At 36.2% G+C, this 21,712-nt stretch overlaps 1 protein-coding gene and 1 pseudogene across 1 annotated transcript in view; both read right to left on the reverse strand.

Annotated features, from left to right (window-relative positions):
• The window catches only part of LOC105488276 (MAM and LDL receptor class A domain containing 1), a 1,027,522-nt gene that overhangs the window by 714,394 nt on the left and 291,416 nt on the right, over nucleotides 1-21,712 (reverse strand). The gene's annotated exons all lie outside the window — the stretch shown is intronic.
• On the reverse strand, nucleotides 12,652-13,080 carry LOC105488244 (ubiquitin-conjugating enzyme E2 variant 1 pseudogene; annotated as a pseudogene).

Genomic DNA, 21,712 nt, shown 5'->3' on the forward strand with positions numbered 1-21,712 from the left:
CATTTCAGACTGTTCGTTAGTGTACTAAAATGCAACTGAGTTTTGTGTGTTTGTTTTGTATCCTGCAACTTTGCTGAGATTTTTAACTAGCTCTGTTTTTTTTTTTTAATAGAATCTACATTTAAGATCATGTTGTCTATGAATAGAGATACTTTTACTTCTTCCTTTCCAATTTGAATGCCTTTAAATTTTTCTTGCCTGATTACACTGTCTAAAACTTTCAAAACTATGCTGAATAGAAGTGATAAAAATGGCCATTCCTGTCTTGTTCCTGATCTTAAAGGAAAAGCTTTCAGTCTTTCACCATCAAGTGTGATGTTAGCTGTGGGTTTCTCACATATGGCTTTTATTATGTTGAGGTGGTCTCCTTCTTTTCCAAGTTTATGAGTGTGTTTTATCCCTTTTTGAGGAAAGCTATGTGATATAATTTGGATGTGTGACCCCTCCAAATCTCATGTTGAAATGTGATCCCCAGTTTTAGAGGTGGAGCCTGGCAGGAGGTGTTTGGGTCATGGAGGTGGATCCCCTATGAATGGCTTGGTGCCCTCCCCACGGTAATGAGTGAGTTCTCACTGTTAGTTAACAAGCGAGTTGGTTGTTTAAAGGAGCTTTGCACCTCCTCCTCTCCCTTGCTGCCTGTCTCACAATGTGGCACATCTGCTCCCCCATTGCCTTCTGCCATGAATATAAGCTTCCTTACCAGAAGTCAAGCAGATGCTGGTGTCATGCTTCTACAGCCTGCAGAGTCATGTGCCAGATCAACCTTTTTGTTTTTTAATAAATTACCTAGTCTGAAAGATTCTAGAATAGCAATAGAAAATGGACTAACACACTATGTATTACATTGTCACAAAATTGTACATACAATTCATTGTATTGTTCTGGAAAACCATTTCCTTCATTTAGATAACATACAAAAATATTTTCATAAAGAATAATTTCCCTTACTCTCAATTAATGTAAAAATTAGCGGCCAGTTCCTGAAAAGAATGAAATGAATCCAAAATATTCCAATTAAATGAAAGTAAAATGTCATAATTCTCAAGAGTAAATGTCAATTAAAGACCTACTATTTGGCTTGGTGATTTAAAAGTATTAACTAGTTTTTATCAAGGATATATTTGTTATCATTTACATTGAATTAATTTTAATATTTTCATTGACACATAAACAAGAAAAACCCTAAGTCACAAAGGTATACTATAGTGAATTAAGTGAGTACTGTTAAAGTTCACACCAGAATTATCCAATATTCCTTCAGCAGGATTCTTGTCATATATAGTTGCCTTTATCCTTAAGTCTTGAGAACATCTTTGGCAAGGATTGTGTCATCAATGGTATCTATATCAGTGAAAAAAGGATTACCAGACCATGTTTCAACTTTATTATTGCCTGATGATTCATAACCTTCAAAGGAGGTCTTCAGTGTTTGCAGGTGTCTGATGATATTTGCAGAAATATTAACAAGGTATAGCATTCACTCCAGCTTACAGCAGTATTCACTCAAGTATTAGAAGTGTTGTATAGCTGTTTACAAATAATTCTCTATTCCAGAGTAGCTATTTGGCCAGAAGATGTAATGGCTTTTCAGTAGTTTCTGCAAGGATAAATACAGGGCCCTAAACAGAAAGTTTAATCTTTTACATGGACAAATTTTTCATTAAGCTAATTCATGAACAAATGAACTCCTGTCACTTTTTCCCCAAATAGGTTTTCAATTTCTCTCAAAATAAGTAAAATTTCTTTTCCAAATTCAATCAAGCATTTCAAGACCTACCCAGTGGAAAGTCACAATTATTTCTGGGTAGTAGAGAATATTATATTCTATTCATATTTCTCTGATGGAAACTTATTTAAAAACTGTGATTCAAGGTCTTTGCTGTCATAAATTTGATAGCTTTCACAACAGAATGCCAGGCTTCTCTCAGAATTCCTAGCCAAGCTTAAAGTGTCAATACATACATGAAGAAATGATATTTAGTTACAAACATTTTTGCTTATAAGCAGAAAAATGTACATGGGATGACAAGCATGGCAGGAGAGCTATCTATGCACAGATATGGGCTCAGAAGACATTTGCTTTGGAAGAAACGATTCACCATTTGATGTTGCCAGGTGTCTGAAATCTTCAAAGGGAGCTCACAAACTGAATATTCTTCTTGTGTGACATCAATTTACACACTTGAGCCATAAAATACGAGCAGACTACATTGCAAGAGTAGTTTTATCCAATTCCATGGTGAAAGAAAATAGTGCAACTGAATATTCCTCCATTCACTCAGTCAGTAAACCAGTACTATCAGCCAGTCTATTAAATATTTATTGACTGTAAGTGCCAATCAGTCTTCTAGAAGTGGAAGAACTAGGTAAATTTCCTGATCAAATGGGGTTACTATTTTGCATTTTCATGAGCTCCTTAAAACACCAGAGAAATTGTTTGCAGCTCTGGAAGAATGGTATCATTTCATTCAGAAATACTTCTTTTTTTTTTTTTTATTAAAATCTCACTAAGGTACATGACCCCACCAAATTTTCCCTAATCGTTATAAGGCATCTTTTACCGGAATTGTGATAAGAAACTCTGGAAGATGGGTCAAAATAAAATTCCAGTAAAGTTTTACTTTCTCCCTAGAAGAAAGAGTCACTGCGCAGCCAATTTTCAGAATATGCTGAGAACACTTCCCCAGTTCAATGCTTTCGTGTGTTCACAGGCTTTGGGAAGCACTGCCAGTTTTGTACATCATACCCAGAGATGAAAGAACAATCCACATAACTTATGGTTCATCTTTTCTTTTATATTTCCATTGCCCGTTATGACACAAAACAGTCTACAACTAGGAAGCAATTATAGACATCAAAATATATTAAAGAAAATGATTTATGTTACACCACTGTATACACCAGCATCTAAGTCATAAAACAATTACAAGAGTGAAAAGTTCCTAATGGTGTTATTTGACCTAAAAAGTGTTTTATGAACACTGTTTTCAAAATAACAGAAGGAATCTAATAGACATACATCCCAAAAGAAAAAAAAAAAAAAAAGACATACCCAGTTCAAGGTCTCTCTGAAGTCCATCCATGGGAGCAAGATTAAACTCAACTCTCTTGGAAGAAAAATAGCATTGAAGGAAGGAGAAAAGATAGCATAGAAATAAAAAGTATTGAATAACTAATAATAAAATAGCATTGAAGGAAGTAGAAAAGATAGCACAGAAAAAATAAAAAGCTTTAGTAGGTATGTTTATTTTAACTAAAATAAACGATAAAATTCCCAATAAAGATTCATACCATTGACATATTAGTTACAAGTAAGTACTTGTAAATTTCATTTGCTATGCCTCGTTCACTGGAAAATTTTCAGAATCTACATCAGTAAAAGTTTCAAAAAGGAGTTCAGTGTGGTGGTGGTGGTGTTGTTTGACCATAAATGTAAGGATTTATTTCTGTTTTCTTAATTCTATTGTTTACATATCCAATTGTACTATAATGCAATATTTCTTTCCTTTTTTTTTTTTTTTTTTTTGATTTTCAACTTTTATTTTAAGTTCAGGGTTACATGTGCAGGATGTGTGAGTTCGTTACACAGGTAAACATGTCCCATGGTGGTTTGCTGCACAGATCATCCTATCACCTAGGTATTAAGCCCAGCATCCTTTAGCTATTCTTCCTGATGCTCTCCCTCCTGATGACCCCCACAACCTCTGACAGGCCCCAGTGTGTGTTGTTCCCCTCCCTGTGTCCATGTGATCTCATTGTTCAGGTACCACCTATAAGTGAGAACATGCGGTATTTAGTTTCTGTTACTGTGTTAGTTTGCTGAGAGCAGCTCCAGTTCCATCCATGTCCCTGCAAAGGACATGATCACATTCCTTTTTCTGGCTGCATAGTATTCCATGATGTATATATACACCACATTTTCTTAATCCAATCTATCATTGATGGGCATTTAGGCTGATTCCATGTCTTCGCTGTTGCGAATAGTGCTGCTGCACATGACACAAGACTGCTTTGACACTCTAGAATCTTCAAGGTAGATAACTTTGCTGACAAACCTTGAAATCTTAAAAATGGTGTTTTTCTTTTTTCTTCACCTTCTACTCTGTGACCTCTCTCTTGTCATTGCCTCTAGAAAAGTTAGAACCATTATAAATGAAATACAAGGAAAAATAGACTGTCCAATTTTGACTAATAATTGGTCCTTGAACAGCTAAAATGTCTGAATGACAGAGGGCATAGGCTTAACTCCATAGAATTAGAATTGGAAAACCACAACAGGAGAGTGAGAAGACTCCATCCTGGGGAGGCCAGGCAAGGGTAAGGGGTCCGAGAAGAGGGTAGGAAAGATGGGCATGACTTTGCAGAGGGTAGACTGGGGGAAGGGACCGGGGAGAGAAAAAAGAACCTGATTTCCAGAAATTACATCAAAAAGGAACTGTGTTCACCTTGTGTGATGGTTAAGCAACTTCTAGGCTGGCATCAGGGACCAGCAGGGAAACTGAGCTCAAACCTGCAGACAAGTTATTGCCTTCAAAGAAACACCAGCACAGAGGCACCACAATGAGCTCCTCTTACTGCTGTAAGGTGATGTACATAAAACAACTGCATGGGGCAGAAGGCTCAAAACCGGAAACATCGGTGGATACTAGTGGATACACACATGCACACACACACACACACACAAACACACAAAAGAGAGCCCAGACACTGTGCTCCAAAACAAAAGAAAAAGACTGATATCCAGATGGGCAGTTGTGATGGGGAAGGAAAAGTCCCAGGCTCTGAACACGAATAGGACTGGACAATGCATGGATTTAACACTGCTACATAAACACGTTTCTTGCTGATATTGACTGCCTTTGCTAATATAACTTTGACATATTATTTTACTAGCAAATTCTCAATTTCCTTACTCTGATTAAAAAATAACATCTGCAACAACAAAAAATAAATAAAACCTTTTTCATTAGTTTGAGAAAAAACATAGAAATGAGAAAGAAAGAAAAGGAATCCTGTTACATGGTATATATGCCTAATATTAGCTTGCTCTCATTACTAGAATAAGCACAATTGCTAATGGGAAGGCTGTTTATTAGATCGTTTTAAAATATAATTTTATCCTCATTATAAAAAACAGTAGATGCAGAGGCCAGCACGGTGGCTCACGCTTGTAATCCCAGTACTTTGGGAGGCCACAGTGGGCGAATCATTTGAGCAGGAGTTCAAGATCAGCCTGGCCAACACAGTGAAACCCCATCTCTACTAAGAAAAATACAAAAAAAAAAAAATTGCTGGGTGTAGTGGCATGCACCTGTAGTCCCAGCTACTCGGGAGGCAGGAGAATCACTTGAACTGGGAGGCAGAGGTTGCAGGGAGCCAAGATCATGTCACAGCACTCCAGCCTGGGCAACAGAGCAAGAATCCGTCTTAAAAAAAAAAAAAAACAAAATCCCAAAAATAATAGATGCTATTTTAGAAAAGTTGAACCCATAAAGATATACAAAAAAGAAAAGTGATGTATAAGCCCAACACACAGACATAATTCCATCTCATATTTTATGTGCAATGCCATACTATATTTTTAAGTATAATACATATATTGATGGGTAATCATGGTTTTTCTCATAACATTGTATCATGAGCATTTTCTCATTTTTAAATAGCATCAAAAATTATGACAGATGGCTGCACAGATGTCCATATTATCGATGCATCATAATTTATTTAAACATGAATCTAATATCATAAAATTAAATGACTTCCCATTTCTACCATATTAAATGGTATTGTGAGGAGACTTTTTGCATGAATTCATTTTGTTTCTTAGAATAAATTTCTAAAGCAAAATTACCAGTTAGAGGGCATGAACACTTTTAAAATCCTCTTTCATATTATAAAAATACTAAACAAAGGAAGGTAGGGTTTATAATTCTCTTGCCTGCAGTAGTATCCATCTTCTTATGCCCTTCCCAACAATGAACATACTTTTTTATTTTTCACATTTATTTTATTTTAAAAATATTGGCAGCTTTTTGTTTTCAATTGTGATTTACTTCATCATACGTGGTCATTTCTCTTTGTGTGTGTGTGAGTTGTTTACAAGAATTTTACCTACATTTTTACAAAAGAAAAATGCATCTTTGATTTATAGACTTGGAAAAGAATTATTGGTGTGCTATATTGCAGACATTTTTCCTCTTTCATTTTACTTGCAATGTTTTGATATAATGAAACTTTTAATTTATATATTCTAATTTATTGACTTTTAAAGTTTTTTCTTTCATGTAACACTTACAAATGTCTTTCCGATCCCAATACTTATTCAACATCAATATTCAACAAACATATTTTGAAAATCTATTACACGTCGAAGAAAAAGAAAAACTTTCCTTGACTTTTCTGATTATTAGGGGCAATAAAGACTATGGCTTCATTGTTAATATTTAACATTTTATCTTTAGAAATTTTTGTTGTGTGGAGTAGATAAGAAATGTATTTCATGAAATTGCCTTGTATTCATTTGTTTTATGTAATAAAAACAGCATGGTATGGTGGTTAGTATTGACAGTTTCAGGATCCGATAGAATTGTTTGTGAATTCCAGCAGATCCATGGAACAGCTCTGTGTCCTCTGGCATTTTATTTTAGCTAGTCTAAGCCTCATTTCCTCAAGCTGTAAAATAGGAACAATAATAAAACTACTATTCCTACTATGTTTGTGTTTGGTAAAAATTAAATGAGACACTGGATGGAGATTATTTAACAGCGCTTGGCATACAGTAAGTACTGTATACAAATCTGCTGGAATTATTATTAGCTATTTTGTTTTCCCAACTAATTTGGAAGGCCAAGTTTGTTAAATATATTATGCATATGCTTAATATTTTTAACAATCACATTCTTTTCTAATTATAAACTTTCATAACGTTAGTATAGTTTACATGATACACTATCATACCTATTAATGAAAATTCTTTCTCTTTTTCTTCTCCCTCTTACTAGCTATTTATCCCTCATTTTTCTAGATAAACTTGGAAAACACTTTATCAGGTGGCAAAGTTTATCCTTGTGAGATTTTGTACTAGAGTGTAATTAAATCCATTCCATGAAAATGGACCTATTCACACCATTGCAACATCCTATTAAGAAGCATAGTCTTGTCATGAGTCTTTTTTCTGCATATCTGTGTTTTTTTCTGATTTTCTTCAGATAGGCTCTACATATTTATTTTTAGATTTCTTGCATACCTAATTCTGTGGTACTATGAGCTGAATGTGTGTGTCCCCTCAAATTAATATTTAAAACCCTAATTCCCAATGTAATAGTATTGGAGGGTGGGGCCTTTGGGAAGTTATGAGATCATGAGGATGGTGCCTTCATGACTGGATGACTGCCCTCTCAAGAACAGCCACGGGAGATGTGATCTGTCTCTGTGCCATGTGAGGTCTCAATAAGAAGGCAGCCATCCGCAGACCAAAAAGAGGGCACCAGACACTGAATCTGCTGGCACCTTGATGGTGCCAGCAACTAATAAATATACTTAATTACCTATCAATAATTTCCTTGAATGTAAATGTACTGAATTCATCAAAAGACACAGACTGGCTGAATAGATAAAAAGTCATTTTATGAGACCAGCATTACCTTGATAATAAAGCCAGATGGGGACACTTAAAGGATAAAAGTTGCAAGCCAATATTCCTGATGAACACAGATACAAACGTTTTCAACAAAATATTTGCAAACTGAGTTCAACAACACATTGAAAGAATCATTCGGCATTGTCAAGTGGGATTTAGCTGAGGACTGTAAGTATGGTTCAACATGTGCAAATTAATTAATGTGATACACCACATTAACAGAATGAAGGATAAAAACCATAGAACCATCTCAATAGATTCAGAGAAAGCATTTGAAACATTCAAAATCCTTTTATAATAAAATCTTTCAACAGATTACTTATAAAGAGAATACAATAAAAGCCATATGACCAACAGGTAGCAAACATCACACTTAACAGTGAAATGTTGAAAACTTTTTTTTCTAAGATCAGGGACAAAACAAAAATACCTATTCTCACCACCAATTTTCAGCATAGTCCTGAAAGTCCTAGCCAGAACATTTAGGCAAGAGAAAGAAATAAAAGACATTCAGATCAGAAAGAAAGAAGTAAAAGTGTATACCTGTTTGCCAATGACATAATCTTATATGTAGAAACCCAAAAGACTTAACAAAAAACTGTTAAAACTAATAAAAAATTCAGTAACATTGAAGGATACAAAAGCAACATAAGAAAAATCAATCGTTTTTCTATATACTAATAAGAAACTATCCAAAAAATATTGAGAAAACAATCCCATTTATAATAGCAGCGTATCAAGTATAATACTTAGGTAAAAATTTAATTAACAAGGTGAAAGATCTGCATACTGAAAACTATAAAACACCGAGAATTAAAGTGAAGGAAACACAAGTACATGAAAAGGTATTCCATATTCACGGATTTAAAAAATTAATATTGTCAAAATGCCCAAAGCACTCGAAGCAGTCTACAGATTTAATGCAATCCCTATCAAAATTCCAATGTAATTTTCACAGAAATAGAAATAGAAAAAAAAAACTTAAATTCATATGAAATCACAAAAGATTCCAAATAGCCAAAACAATCTTGAGCAAAAAGAACAAAGCTGGAGGCATTACACTATCTAGTTTCAAAATATACTATAAAGCAACTGTAATCAAAACATAAAAATAGACCAAGAAAAGCAGACACAGAGACCAACAGAACAAGCTAGAAAGCCCAGAAATAAAGCAACACTTTTTTTTTAAACTCTAATTTTAGGTTCAAGGGTACATGTGCAAGTTTCTTACATAGGTAGATTGTGTGTCATGAGGGTTTGTGTAGATTATTTTGCTACCCAGGCAATAAGACTAGTACTCAATAGGTGGTTTTCGATCCTCACCCTCCTTTCTCCCTCCTCCCTTAAGTAGTTCCCAGTGTGTGCTGTTCCCCTATTTGCGTCCATATGTACTCCATGTTTAGCTCCTGCTTATAAGTGAGATCATGCAGCATTTGGTTTTCTGTTTCTGTATTAAGTGTCTATCAACCCACACATTCATGGTCAATTGACTTTGGCAAAAGTGACAGTAACACACAATGGAGAAAGGACAGTCTCCTCAGTAAACGGTGTTACAAAAACTGGACATTGGATATCCATACGCAGATGAAGGAAATCGGACCCTTAAATTACACCATGTAAAACAATCAATTTGAAATGGATTAAAGACTTAAATAGAAGACCTTAAACTATAAAACTTCTACCTGTAAAAGTAAATATGGAGGAAAGCTCCATGACACTGGTATGGGCAATAGATTTTTGGCTACGTCCCCAAAAGCCCAGGCAACAAAAACAAAAATAGACAAATAGGACTGCATCAAACTAAATAATTTCTGCACAGCAAAGATGACAATTAACAAAGTAAAGACAAAATCCACAGAATGGTAGAAAATATTTGTAAACCACACATCTGATTATGGTTGATATTCAGACTATATAAGGAGCTCAAGCAACTTCATATCAAGAAAATAATATCCTGATTTAAAAGTGGGCAAAGGACCTGAGAAGTTATTACTCAAAAGAAGACATACAAATGTTCAATAGGTACATTAAAAAATTTTTCAGTATTACTCATCATTAGGAAAATGCAAATTACAACCACAATGAGATATAATCTCATAACTGTTAGAATGGCTTTTATCAAAAATAGATGAAAGACGACAAATGCTGGCAGAATGCAGAAATAAGGGAGCTCCTGTACATTGTTGGTGGGAATGTCAATTAGTACTGTCATTATGGAAAACTACACAGAGCTTTCTCAAATATTAAAAATTAAGCTATGATGAAATTGATATGATCCATCAATCCCAATTCTAGGTATATTTCTGAAGGAGAGAAAATCAGTTTATTGAAGGGCTATCTGCCCTCCTATGTTCATTGCAGTACTATTCACAGTAGTCAAGATGTAGAATCAATTTAAGTGTACATCAATGGATGCATAAAGAAAATGTGGTATGTACACACAATGAAACACTATCAGTCATAAAAAGAAGGAAATCCTGTCATTCGTGACAACACGAATGAACCTGGAGGACATTATGCTAAGTGAAACAAGCCAGGCACCAAAAGACAAATACCACACAATCTCACTACATGTGGAAACTAAAATCACTGAACTTAGAGAAGCAGTAAATTAAATGATGATTACCAGACACTGAGGTATAGGGGGCAATAATGGGAAGTTAATAAAAGCCACAAAGTTTCGGATAAACAGAGTAAGTTTTGAGATCCATTGCACAACAGGGTGACTACGGTCAATATTAATGTATTGTATATTTCAAAATAACTAAGAGTAAATTTCAATGTCTCATCACAAAAACAAATGATAAGTGAGGCAATGGATTTGCAATGCTTTGCAAGCAATGGATTACTTTGCTTGATTTAATCATTCACATTATACACTTACATCATCACTGTGTACCCCATAATTGTATACAATTATAACTTGTCAATTAAAAGTAATATTGATAAAAAGTAAAAATAAAAATACCAAAAGAGAACGAAGACTAGCCAACGTAAATCAGCACAGAAGCAGAGAATGTAGCACTTAATAATTTTTTTAAATATGACTCAAAAGCTATTTTTAAATCATTTAAAAAAATTTTTTAATTACACAGACCAGTATGACAACTTATATTTCCCTTGCTAAGCATGTTAATGGATCCTAAAAGAGGAATTCTCATCAACACTAGACCCAAACAGTTATTAGACCTACAAATTACTTTTTTAGTTCACTATAGATTAAGTGCTTAATATCATCTGAAAATAGAATTTATTTAATCTTGAGGACTCAGGTTTTTTTCTAATTTCTTAAAACAATACTGAGTAAAAATAAAAGGTTTATATATTCTAAAAAAGAAGTTCATGTAAAATAAGAACTTATTTTCTTTTTTAACACACAGTTTTTTTTTTTATTATTATTATTATATTAAAGTCAGGCAATGGTCTGACAATAGAAAGACTACCTGTGGAATACTGTTATGTTAAACTTCACTTACAAGATGTTAAATCCTTAGAACTAAGGTTTTCCCCCAGAAAAAGATTAATGGAAACATCAATTGCTTTTCAGACTTGATAGTTGCTGCTTCAAAACAAACAAACAAACAAAAAAACTTTAGTACACAATGAATTGCTTGTAATTCTGTACACATCCACATTTCATCATTTAGTGATCCTGAACAGAAAGTGGAAAGACAAAGCAATTTGCCAGGAGGTCAAGCCCGCCAATTTCGGGGATCTGCTGTCCACACCGGCTTCTTTCTTAATCCCTGCTGAGGATCTGGAGAAGCAGCAGCAGCACCAAAACCAAGGCAGGCACCAGATTCAAGGTTCTTTTTGTTCCAGTTGTCAGATTCCAAACTAGACCCCAATGGATTGCAAGGATGACCAAATAAAAGCCCTGTTTAAAACTTCTTCAATTTTTGAAAACAAAAGCAGTTACAGGAAAGTAAAACAATTCAGAGGGATCATGTGCACTTACAAGTGTCTTCATATGGCCTTTCTCCAAGTTCAACCACCAAGGACTCTGAGAGCTGGCAGGTCTGAGTAACCCTGGTGACTATTATTTTCACCTTATCAAAACCTGAGCTAAAAACAATGCATCAGCTGATGACAGCAGAGGGTGGCACGGCTGAGGACCCAATATTCATTTCCCAGGCTGGTGGACAGTGAGTAAGTACGGTTCCAAAACTAATCAAGGGAGCTCAGAGATTCTTTCCAGCCTTACCTGATGGCTTCTGGCCAAAGCAAGGAAGTATCATGGAAGGTGTTGGGTGGTGATAGTGCAAAACGGAACTTGAGGAGGAGGGAAGAAAAAGTATCACCCCTCGATAAAGGTGGGGGAAAGAAGATATGGGGAAAGCCCTGAATTCCTCACCGAAGGCCAATCTCAGAGGGGAGCGGAGGGGTTACAACCTACACTTTGGCCAAGGGCAGGAGTAGATGAGCATGGGAACTGGATGATGGCTTGGAAGGTCATCATTTAAGACTTAAAGAAACCAGGGGTGCAGGCGAAGCACCCCACACACCCAGCTGCAGTCCCACAGGCTGTAACCTGAAACCTTCACATATACTCTAACAAGCCCCCCAGGCTAGAGGGCTATTGTTGCAGGGAGGGTGAGAGGTGGGAGGGTAAGGGGAGAAGATAGAGACCCCAGGCCATGTAATTAGCAGTAAGGTGATTGTGTGGTGTGTCTTTTCACAGTTAAGTTAGATGTGCCCCACCAGTTATGATGGGAATCAATTTAAATAGACTTTCTTGATCCCAGAAGTTCAACTACATGGACAGTGGTTACACTTGACAGGATGATTTGTTATAGCACAACTTATATATTCCAAATGGACAAAAAAAAATAGTATCATTTACAGTAAGTTAAGGTAAATTTCCTTTGAATGGGAGCTTCCTTTCCAGTACTTTGAGGTCTACAAGACATATCTAGAAAATGTACTACTGTGGAAAATGAAGACTATTTAAATCGAATGGAGGAGAAATGGGAAGGGCCTGTGGTTTTTCTTTTTGATTAATTGCTCTAACACTATCCTTCAGGTGGCTCAGGGAGTTTCATATTTTCTTTAGACATCATTAGGCTCTGAAGCTCTTGAAGGACAACTTTGATGCTATATGAATTCTGCCATTTTGCTACCACTGACATGGCTCTTGGATCCACCACACTATCAGAGCTATTAACTCCATTCATATTAATTTTTGTTACAACTCTTACAAAGGAGGGGGGTGCTTCTGGGTATTTAGGTCCACATTCTATTTTAAGGCTGTATATTCAGTTTTCACAAATTGTTGTTGGAGGCCCAATTATCATCCCTGTCCATCTTGTAAATGTCATCTCTTCATCATCTTCTAGACCCTAGCTAACCGCGCCATCTCCTACTCCTTTCTGGCCTTCGAGTTCTTCCAACAGTCGGAAATTGAGAGGGACTTTTACTCCTAATCCTGTGGTGACTGCCATCTTGCGTCGCTGTCCAAGAACTTATTTTCAAAAATGTATTAATAGCACCAGAGGCACCAGAAATTTAACTTCAGCTATGCCAATTTTATTCAGAAACGTTGACATATTAATCTATTTCTTTAAAGGTCACACAACTTGGATGTTAAAGGGGACATTGTTTTTTTCTTAAATGTGGCTACTGCAAATCCTTATAAAGGTAGTTTAAAAAAAAATCTAATCTATAAGTTTAGCATCACAAGTTTCCATGAGTGAAACTGCTTGGCCATTGTTATTTCTTCACAGTAGTTTTCTTCTAGTGTGATATACAAAAGAAATTCATGCTTTAATGTAATTCTCAATTTTTATCTGCAGATTCTCACCCACATTTTAAATAAAATGCCAGAGAGGAAACTTCCCAGAAATGAAAATGAAAAGCAAGAATGCCAAAAGGTGACCTCTCCATGTAACATTTAATATGAAATCTGTTTATTCGACAGATTTATGCCTTCACTTCCTTCCAAGGCTGAAAGTTATTAGAATTTTAGAATCTTTCATGCAGCCAAGACCTTTCCTACTCAGCGGCTTTCCATTTCTTCACGTTAACCTTTTCTCTGAAGCAGGACCATGCATGTTATCACAGCCAGGGTACTGAAGGAAGCTTCATAGAGATTAATAATGGAAGGGACTTGGCACTACTTGTCCAACCAGCCAAGTCATTCCTGTTTACTGCTTGCTCATCAAGGAACAGTAAGGGTTCTTCCAGACAGTCCAGAGTAAGAGGCAACAAGCCCACAGTTAGTGTCTCTGGGGAAATTGGACAAATACAAATGAATCTTTGCCCTTGGCTGCACTTGGTATTGAATGGTTACTGAGTAGTAACAGTATGACAGCTATCCCAAACTAAGAGAAAAATATTATTAGCCTGTTTCATTCTACAGAGAAAAAAGTTTTTCAGTAATCACTCTTCTGGTTTTAACGTAATAGCAACTGAATATATAAATGGAAGGCAAACAGTGGCAAAATCAAATATGTAGAACCTTATTTTAGCAGAAGACAATGAATTCTGTAAACAGAATTGATATTTTATCTGAATAAAAAAAAGAAGATATATGTTTGCATTAAGTGACCTACAATAATGGAATTCGTGCCTCTGGATAATTAATTGCACCAATAGCTACTATGAACCAGCAATGAGCCCCTGGTAATTTTATGAAAATGTGGTTTATGAAGGGTGAATGTGTGTAAGAACGACACTAGTCTCCATTACTGAAAGATGGTGTACCCTCAAGATTGTATACTGCAATAGAAATGACAGGAACATACGTGTCATTACCCATGTCTTCCCTTGGTAAGCTTCTTCCTGTTTATTAGCGTTCTCCCAGTATGTCATGGGGCATTTTCCCACCTGTGAGAGTTGCTTTATCTCATCTCATGACCTCTTACAAAAAACAAAGGTTCAAAATCACACAAGATTTGGGTCCTGGATGACTCGTCCAGGACGTAAATCTAGGTCTTGTATTCTCCAAAGGTTGTGCCCTTCTACTACTCTGAAATCAAAGGACAAAAGCCAGAGTTGTACCCCACATGCAATTGGTACAAACTCACTTGGTAGCAGTGCTCTGTAAATGAAAATAAAATCTAGCCATCCAATCTAAAATTCATTTCAAATATTTCCACATTAAATTCACACTTAAGCTGTTGATTTCCATCATAGCATTTTACAGCTGCATTAATGAGTTCTTTTAAATTTTGTTTCACTCACATAACATCAAAAGCTACATTTTGTTTTGCATTCCTTCTTCATGATCAGTAAAAATTGACTGAAAAATATATTCCATCAGATGAAAATCTTCATGATTTGATAGTTTTTATATATGGACTCATCTCTTTAGTAAACAATATATCTTAGTTTCTGATCTACACTAAAGGTATATAAAATAAAATCCATACAGAGCCAGGTATCTAGCCAAATCTCCCAGACTGTTCAGAGGCCCTGGTTTCAGGATGGACAGGGAATTGAAACTGGAGAAAGGAGAATGTCACTTACAGTGCCGTTCATCACTGTTGTCCCCACACTGATCTGTGAAGTCACAAATGCTGTCAGGAGGCAAGGAGACTCCATTGTCACACTGAAAGCTTTCTGTTCCTTGCTGACCCAGTATAGAACTGAAAACACAGGCAATCCATAGGAAACAAAAAGTTTCACTCATTGGGAATGCCAACCTTCTGTCCAGGAAGAACAGCATTACTTGGTATTGTCTATTAGAGATTAGGCAGTTGTAATAAGCAAGCCCATCATTGGAAATATTCTCTTTTTTTTTCTCTATTCTTCCATTCCTAGGTTTGCTTCTTATAACTGGGTACTATTGGTAACTATCTGCAACTCTAACAAATTACTCCCCAGGCAGCTAATTTACTCTTTCAGAGGAGTGACTTTAGAAAATATTTAACTTGAGTAATTGCACCGGTTCTGTATCTAGCTAACCATAGATTATTATTGCCCCCTGTATGCCATATTTACACAATTTAAGCCTTTATGGTCATGCTATCTCCTGAAAGACATTTGTAAAAAATAAAGGCCAGGCAAATAAATAGTAGGGGAGAGGGAACCACAATAAAGCTATAAATTACATAAAAATGGTCTGTCTTAATTCCCATACTCAATCACATTCATGTAATTTAGAACATTACTGAGGACACTAAGACATATTCAAAATTTCAGGCCCAATTATTAGAATTGCTCTATGAAAATAAAATGCTTATCCATTATTATCAAATAGAAAACTCACCTTGCTTGCTTTTGTTTTGTTTTGTTTTGTTTTGTTTTGTTTGTCTATAGCCCACGGGTGCTAGTAAGTGCTTCTTGAGATAAATTAAGAACCATAGATTTTTAAAAGTTGAGAGGACATTGGATGTTATTATTTTATAAATCATATAACTTCAACCCAAGGAAGTTATGCGATATATGTGAGAAAATACAATAAGTTGGTGTAAGAAACGAGAGCTCAAATATCCTACTGCTAAAAACAGTGTTCCTTCTTCTATAGCACAAGAATTCACCTGTCAATTCATCACAATTTACTTTTACAAGTGAAACACATGATTTCAGGATGCATATTCAGAATGAACGATATATTGAAGTTGAGATCACACAGACATATTAATTACATAATCTTATGAACGTGAATATTATAGAAATTATGTGATGTTGAATGTTCTATACATTGCTTTATATTTGATTTCTTAAGGGGATGTTAAAGTTCTTTTTCAACTATTTTATTTTAATTTCTGCAGTGTAACCACAAGAGGCAAAAATAACTGGAGAATGTAGAGTGGAAAGGACCAGAGACCAGGGACAGAAAAGGCATCTGAGAATTTTTTTAAATGTTCTAAAAATTACGCATATTGTAGGGGGTGTGTGTGTATGTGTGTATGTGTATATATATATATATATAGTGGACATTCTGGATTCTGGGGGGTAGGGGGACAGGAATTCACAATTCTGCCTTACCTCTGAGCACTCCAAATAATCTAACATTTTGTTGCACTGTGCTTCAGCCCTGTTTCAGACATTTATTCTTCTTACCTCTCTGTTTTGCAAATAAATACTAATAAATCCTTCATCTACCTCTTTTTCTTTCCTTGTCCCTTAAATATTGACTATCTTTATGGTTCCATTTTAAGTTCTCCTTTCTCCTAAGATTACAGTAATACTTTTTTTCTAGGCTCTCTCTTCACTCTCATGATTTCAAGTAAGATATCTTTATTTTTGTTTCCTCAGTCTCTGTCTGCAATCCTGATATGCACTTCTTCCTGAGTACACGCATACACACACGTGCATGTGCGCGCGCACGCACACACACACACACACACCCCTAATTAACACATCTACTTTAACAGAAAACTAAACTCATCTTCCTTTCCCCCACCAGCCAACCAGCTCTTACTCCCATGTTCCATATTTCAATGAATGGTACCTTCCTCTGTCCAGTTACCCAAGTAAGGAACCTCTATATTGTTCCTGGACTACTCTCACCTATCCTATCCGTCTGGTATTTTCTGTGTTTCCATTGAAGACTCTACCCATTCTCATCTCAGCACGTTTCTAGTACTCACAACTTGTTTCCTGGTCTTTGGGTAGGGTGACCATTCTGAAGCACAAATCCACTCCTACGTATTTCCCTCTGAAATCAGTAGAACTGTCATACTCTGAATGTAGCTTACAAACAGAGCGTACTTTGCAAGGCTCAATGCTTCCCTATCTTGTCAGCCACAGCCTTACTGAGCAACTGTGCTTGCAGTTTTCTAAACATGCCATCTCTCAACTCCAGATCTGAGATCCCTTCGCCACCCCAATCACCAGGTTAATTATTATTCTTTATTTTTCATCTTAGGAGACTTTCTCTAAGGTATCTTGGCTGATTTACCCAGGCTGAGTTACATTTCATTCCTAGGTTCTCTCACAGCCTTCAATACTCATTCTTAGCACCTGAAAGTCCAGTATAGTCATTGTCTCCTCATGTGATTCCTTCCCTATCCTATGAGAATGCAGTAGACTATGCATTAGATCTCTAGACTTGTTCATTCTACATACATGCTACATTGCATCCTACGAGCTACATTTCCCCATTTTCTTCCTCCGATCCTGATAAACACTGATTTGTTTTCTACATCTGTATATTTGAATTCTTTAGATTCCACGTATAAATTAGATTATGCAATATTTTCCCTCTATGTGTCTGGCTTATTTCACTTAGCATTGTGTCCTCCAGCCAGGCTCATTTACATTGTGGCAAATGCCAAGATCTTGTTCTTTTCAAGGGCCAAATAATATTTCATTACATATATCTACAATTTCTTTACCCGTTCATCTGTCAATGGACACTTAGGTTGTTTCCCTATCTTGGCTTGCAAGCAAGTGTAAAGATCTACATGTAATCCTAGCACTTTGGAAGGCCGAGGCGCGTGGATCACGAGGTCAGGAGTTCAAGACCAGCCTGACCAACACGGTGAAACCCCGTCTCTACTAAAAATACAAAATTAGCCAGACATGGTGGTGTGCACCTATAATTCCAGCTACTCAGGAGGCTGAGGCAGGAGAATCACTTGAACCTGGGAGGCGGAGGTTACAGTGAGCAGAGATCATGCCACTGCACTCCAGCCTTGTGACACAGCGAGACTCCGTCTCAAAAAAAAAAAAAAAAAAGAAAGGAAGAAAAGAAAAAAAAAAATCTAACATACAACATGAGTACTATAGGCAATACAATTATACTGTATATGGGGTTCATGCTGAATGAGAAGATTTTAACTGATCTTTCCATACACATACACACAAATGGGTAACTGTGAGATGCTAAATATGTCTATTTGCCTCACTATAGTAACCTTCTTATGTTCTATATGTATTCCATAACATCCTATTGTGCATTTTAACTACATGCAGTAAAATTTTATAAGATGGCAAAATATTACAATAAATATATCTGACATTGAAAAAATCAGATATTTGCTTGCTTTTTTCCCTTAAATATACGATTGTTAAACTATCAAATTTCTTCTGTTTCAGTGTGCTAAAAAAAATTTTTAAAAAAGATGCAGCAGGCCGGGCGCGGTGGCTCAAGCCTGTAATCCCAGCACTTTGGGAGGTCAAGACGGGCGGATCACGAAGTCAGGGGATCGAGACCATCCTGGCTAACCCGGTGAAACCCCGTCTCTACTAAAAATACAAAAAACTAGCCGGGCGAGGTGGTGGGCGCCTGTAGTCCCAACTACTCGGGAGGCTGAGGCAGGAGAATGGCGTGAACCCGGGAGGCGGAGCTTGCAGTGAGCTGAGATCCGGCCACTGCACTCCAGCCTGGGCGGCAGAGCGAGACTCCGTCTCAAAAAAAAAAAAAAAAAAAAAAAAAAGATGCAGCAGGATTTTGACTTTTTCACTATTGAATCCCCAGGCATCAGCATAGCAGCACAGTATCCTGGCAGATAGCAGTTGCTCAAACAATTCAATTCAATTGTTAATTAAATGAAATTAATGAAGGATTACCATCATATCAACTTTGCTAGGCACATGTAAATAATGCAATAAAGATGTGAAAATTTTAAATGCCACTAGGTGAAAGATACACAATTCTTAGGCTCAGTGTTGCTTTTCCATGTCTAAGTCTTTTTAAAGACACTTTAGGTTTTGAAACTGCAATTTTGTATTACAGTGGCAATACACTTCATCATCCCTCAACACTAAACTCAGCCATTATATCGAGACAAAAGTCATGTCAAGTTTTCCTCTTTAAGAAAGAAAGGAAATTAGGGAGGAAGAAAGAGAGAGAAAAGGAAAGAAATAAAAAAGAGGGAAGAAGAGAGAAAAGAAACAAAAGAATGTAAGGAAGCATGTGAAGATATAGAAACATTTCAATTTTACATCCTTATTCTAAATTCAGGTCTCGTAACATTTTTCATTTGGAAAAAAATATCACGTATTTTGTTGCTGTCATAGCTGTTTATTGCCTAGTATCAGCCAGTAAACTGCTTTATTAACTGTTACTATCTACTAAAAATAACATTTCTCTATGGTGTTTCACGTGTCATTCATCATTTAGACAAGAAATGAACTGGAATGTGGCACCCAAAGTAACTCAATATCATCCAGTAGTATAATATTTTATAAGACAAATTTATATTTTGTTTCCAAAAGATAAAATTATTTTCCACTGATAAATCTTTATCACTTTTTCTCTAAATGTACCAGAAGGGGCAAGGAATAAAAGAATACTGATAGCACCTAGGGTTGCTTTGATCTAGTTTATTGAGGAAGGGGAAAAAGTCTGATTCAATACTAGCACCCTAACACTGTGCTGGATGCTTCATAAACATTGCCATTATGTCTGATGTTTCCTCCTTTATTGTTCCCTTCTTTTACTTTAAAAACTAATATTCAGGCTGGATGTGGTGGCTCATGCCTGTAATTCCAGCACTTTAGGAGCTGAGGCAGGTGGATCACTTGAGTTCAGGAGTTCAAGACCAGTCTGGCCAACATGACAAAACTCCATCTCTACTACAAATACAAAAAAGAGCCAGGTGAGGTGGCGCACACCCGTAATAATCCCAGCTACTTGGGAGGCTGTGGCAGGAGAATAGCTTGAACCTGGAAGGCAGAAGTTGCAGCGAGCCAAGATTGCGACACTTCACTCCAGCCTGGAATACAGAGCAAAATGAGCATCCATTTTATGCTAGATATTGGAGATAGGTAAAAGGAAGACAGAAGAGATACAATGAATAATAAAGCCATGTCCCTGACATTAAAAATTTTCAAACATAGGGAAGGATGTATAAAGGCACTTGCAAAATATATACACACATTACTTTTAGTTTTGGCAAAAATGGTTGACTACATTTTCTATTTTTAAAAAACCCAACTCTCTAACCACAAGAAAAGCTATATGTTGGATGGAATGGAATATAAAACACTCTTAAATGTATAATCAAGTGCTGAGCTTGCAAAATGTAAAGCCAATTTCCAAAGTGGAAAAGGAGATTGGAGGATATAGAGGTGACACAAAAGAGAGTTTATTACTAAAACATCATGTTCAAGAATATTTTAAAGAAAATTCCAGGATTAATGTAAAATAAGCATTGAATAAAGGTTTGAGATGCAAGAAGAAATGATGACGAAAGTCTAAAGACACATTTGCAGATAAAAGACCCCTAAATCGTAAAAGATGAACTGGGAACTGTGATAAAAGGACTTGAACCTGCATAAATGGAGAATTAGAACGAATATCTTTGCATAAAGCCAGAGGAAGAATTTGCTAGGAAAAAATTCCTGGCACCTTCAACAAGGTACTTCAGGACTCCTATAAATTATGATAATCTAAATAAGAGCTTAAGTGAAAAATTAACCGGCATACAGGAAGGAAGCCTCTATGACTTACAGCCAAAACAATCAAACGAGCAGAGGCCGAAGTAGACACTGAAAGTCATCCACTGGCATTGTGAGACAGAGAAGATAAAATAACTATCAAATATTCTAAAAGATTAAATTTTTTAAATTATGCACAATGAACAATAAACTAACAAAATAACCAACAGTGATTTTGTTAAAGAATAATTTAAAATATAGCTATAGAAAAGAAAAATAACAAAGAAAAATAGAAGTGAGTACAGAAAAAATAGACGTGAATACAGCATTTAATGAATTGCAAGGTAGGCAAAAATAAATTACATGAAATGCAACACAGATGTATAGAAAATATGGAACATATATAGTTTAAGAAACCTGGGACATAGGCCTGTCATGGTGCCTCATGCCAATAATCCCAACACTTAGGAGGCCAGGGCAGGTGGATCACCTGAGGTCAGGAGTTTGAGATCAGCCTGGCCAACATGGTGAACTCCATCTGTACTAAAAAATACAAAAAATTAGTTGGCCATGGTGGCAGATGCCTTATGATAATCTAAATAAGAGCTCAAATGAAAAATTAACTGGCATACAGGAAGGAAGCCTCTATGACTCAGAGCAGATCCCAGCTACTTGGGGGCTGAGGTAGGAGAATCGCTTGAACCCAGGAGGCGGAGGATGCAGTAAGCCAAGATCTCATCATTGCACTCCTCCCTAGGCAACAAGAGTGAAGTTCCATCTCAAAAAAAAAAAAAAAAAGAA

This window comes from Macaca nemestrina, chromosome 9 (assembly GCF_043159975.1).
Source record: "Macaca nemestrina isolate mMacNem1 chromosome 9, mMacNem.hap1, whole genome shotgun sequence".
NCBI classification, from domain to species: Eukaryota; Metazoa; Chordata; class Mammalia; order Primates; family Cercopithecidae; genus Macaca; species Macaca nemestrina.